Source organism: Hipposideros armiger, unplaced genomic scaffold, assembly GCF_001890085.2.
Source record: "Hipposideros armiger isolate ML-2016 unplaced genomic scaffold, ASM189008v1 scaffold_661, whole genome shotgun sequence".
NCBI lineage: Eukaryota > Metazoa > Chordata > Mammalia > Chiroptera > Hipposideridae > Hipposideros > Hipposideros armiger.
The window spans coordinates 368188-371746 of NW_017732011.1; the positions used below are offsets into that span (position 1 = coordinate 368188).

A 3559-nucleotide genomic window follows, 5' to 3' on the forward strand; every position below is an offset into this window, starting at 1 on the left:
TTTCAGGTGTACATCATAGTTATTCAACAGAACGCACCTGGTACTACACATAATTATCATATTATTGGTTATATTCCCTATGCTAAAGAAATGATCACCTGATAAGTCCAGCAACCATCTGACATTGTACCACGTTATCACAATACTATTGACTATATTTCTTATGCTGTAAATTACATCCCCACGGCTTATTTGTTTTATATCCGGAACTTTGAACCACTTATTCTTCATCTTCCCTCCCTTTTAAAATTTTTCAATAAGAGTTGACATTCACTATTTTTTTTTATGTTAGTTTCAGGTGTATAGCATAGTGGTTAGACATTTATACAATTTATGAAGTGATTCCCCTAACTAGTACCCACCTGGCACTACATAGTTATTATCATATTATTGATTATATTTTGTATACTTTACATGCCGATGACTATTTTATAACTACTAATTTGTATTTCTTAATCCCTTCACCTTTTTCACCCTGCCCCCAACCTCCCTCCCATCACCCCAATAGAGCTAGTACCCATCTGACACCATACATAATTATTACAATATTATTGACTATATTCCTTATGCTATACCCTACATCCCCATGGCTACTGTGTAACAACCATTTGTACTTATTAATCTCTTCCCCTTTTTCACCCTCCCTGCAATTCCCTCCTATCTGGCAACCATCAAAATGTTCTCTGTATCTATGAGTTTGTTTCTGTTTCATTTGTTTATTTTGCTCTTTAGATTCCACTTATAAGTGAAATCATGACATTTGTCTTTCGCTGTCTGACTTACTATACTCAGCACAATACTCTCTAGGTCCATCCAAGTTGTCGCAGATGACAAGATTTCATTTTTTCCCCCTATGGATGAGTAATATTCCACTGTATATCGTACCACCCCTTCTTTATCCATTCATGCATCCAGGGACATCCAGGTTAACTTCCTATCTTGGCTATTGGAAATAATGCTGCAATGAACATATGGATGAGCATGTCCCCTTGAAGTAGCATTTTGGGTTTCTTCGGATAAATACCCAGAAGTGGGATTACTGGGTCCTTCTTTGTCTCTAATTATAGTCTTTGTTTTAAAGTCTATTTTGTCTTGTATAAGTTGCTACCCAAGTCTTTTTGTTGCTGTTGTTTCCATTTTTATAAAATATCATTTTTCATCCCTTTACTTTCAGTCTATGTGTGTCTTTCGATCTGAAGTGAGTGTCTTGTAGGCAGCAGTGGCATAGACTCTTGGGAGAGAAATGAGATAAGCAATAATACAAAAAAAAGTATCAAAAAGGCAGATAGGATCATACATATTACATGATAGCAATGAGCCAATGAGGGGAGGGCTGAGAATTGACCCCTGGATTTGGCAACATGGAGGTCATTGTTAATGTTAATAAAAACAGCTTTTTTGGACTGATGGGGCTAAAAAGTATGATTAGATGGGTTTAAGAAAGGATGGGAGAGTAATAAGTGAGATCATATGAATAGGTGACTATGTCTTATGATCTTATAGAGATCATAAGAAATATAAATATTTTTGAGGAAAACAAAGCAGTGACACTTTGGCATATCTTACCATATCAGTCAGAGTATAGGCAGGAAACAGAAGCTACCCTCAAAATGGTTTAACCCTTAAAGAATATAATGAAGGGACTATTTACAGAGGTGTGGGTATGGTTAAGGGAACCAGCAAGAGTGAGGCCATTACCATCCTAAGCCTGAATGGGCACTGGCAGGAAATGGTATTATTAGAGACCCAGGAGCACTGGAGCCATGGAAAAGAGGCCTCTAGACAGGCACTGTAGTCAGAGGGGCACTGTATGGCCAAAATTTTGGCCTAGCATAAGAGGGAAGGGAGTGTAAATACATACCTTGATATTTCTCTCCTCCCTTGTTTTGATCATCTACCAGTGCTTTGCATTGGTTGAACACAAAGGGAATCCACAAGGCAATAAGGCTTTGGTCATGTATCCATCAATGTCAGCCTCCCAGGGCCGAGCATGACTAAGAAGTGGAGACAATGGATTTGGGGAGGGACACAGAAAATATTGCTATTATAAATATTCTCTATGACCACAGGAAGTTAAAAAAGAAAGTCACTAAAAGGCGGAACTTAAAAATCCCCATAAAACTACATTTCTAATATTACCTCCTTCCTATTCACACATTTAACTTGCTGGGTGTTCTTTCTGCCTAGTACAGGGGTCAGCAAACTTTTTCTGAAAAGGACCCAATAATAAAATTTTATATTTTGAGGCACAAGAGGCAAAATTGAAAATACTATATTTATATGACCACTTAAAACATAATCATTTAAACACATAAAAATTAGTCATTTAAATCCAGTAGGCTAGATTTGGTCTATGGACCATAATTTGCTACTTTCTGACCTAGAAAGCCTTCCAAATCTTTGCTAGCCTATTTTTTTTTTTAGTGTCGAGCCCAAATAAAACCTCTTTGGTGTGGCCTATCATACTCTTTGAGCTGTGAGTGGCAGGAAAATTGGCTTTTCCTAGCTTAAGGTAGTAAAATTACTACCTTAATAGAGAGGACACTGGGGGTGGATCCCAGAATCCAGGAGCTGCAGGGACCCCAGGTGCTCCTTGCTATTGTGGTTGACATCAGAACCCACCCTCTTAGACTTTCTCTTATCTTTGTTTCTGTCTTCACTGTCTACTAATGAGGGCAAACCCTCCCCACAGGAAATGGAATACTCACCTGTCTCTCTTCATCTGTAACAGGCCCAGGGGTGTGTTCTGCCTGGCTTGTCTTGGTCACCCATGCCCATCTTTAGATGAAAGTGTGTGGGTGGGGGAGGAAGGAAGAGTGGTGGCGGTGGGGAGGTTCTATGATCACTCAAGCTTGGGAGAGGAACCCACTACTGAGGTGGGTGGGTTTCCCAAAGGAGGGAACATGCTGTTGCCAGGAGATGGAGACAGGAGATGTTGCTATTTCGAGAAGGTAAAAATGTCACAATTATAGTCCAACGTGTAACATGCCCTAAGTGAGATACGTCTGACACATTTTTATCACTCCCGGGGCAACCTAACATCACACTCGGTAGACATTCATGCGTTTTTGATGAATGAATGAATGACTCAGTTCCCCCCAGCTGGTTGTGAACACTCTCATCTCTACACTGGCCCAGATTTTTTATCAGCTGCTCGCTAGTTCTGTTCCTTGTATTAAAGGTTTTTCATGCCCTTTATAGTATCTTTCCTCCAAAAAGAGTGTCAGAGGGAGGCACACTGTAAGCATCTTGTGGAAACAGTCCCCAAACCACAGAATACTGACTACACCGCTGACAGTAACGATTATATTCTGGGTGACCCGTGTGGCCTTTTGTTGGGGCCTTCGGGATGCGGAGCCCCCACCCGAAGACGTGACCCTCCGTGGGGAGGGAGGCAGGGCCCGGGGGCGGGGGCACAGCAGGGCCCCAGGCTCAGGCGCGTCACCAGGCACAAAGGAGGCGGCAGGGAGGCGGCCGCGGGAACTGATCTCCGCTCGCCAGCTCCTCGCGATTGCGGTTACAGACCTGCAGCTCCCCTCCCCCTCCCCACCCAGGCCCG

General features: G+C 41.9%; 1 long non-coding RNA gene across 1 annotated transcript; it reads right to left on the reverse strand.

The window, feature by feature from the left end:
• Positions 1-1191: 1191 nt before the first annotated feature.
• LOC109372723 (uncharacterized) lies at positions 1192-3552 on the reverse strand. Its single transcript, XR_002122085.1, has 3 exons — positions 2709-3552; positions 1862-1994; positions 1192-1231 (listed from the first exon to the last, which is right to left on the reverse strand). It is a non-coding gene; the product is annotated as an uncharacterized LOC109372723 (long non-coding RNA).
• Positions 3553-3559: the final 7 nt, after the last annotated feature.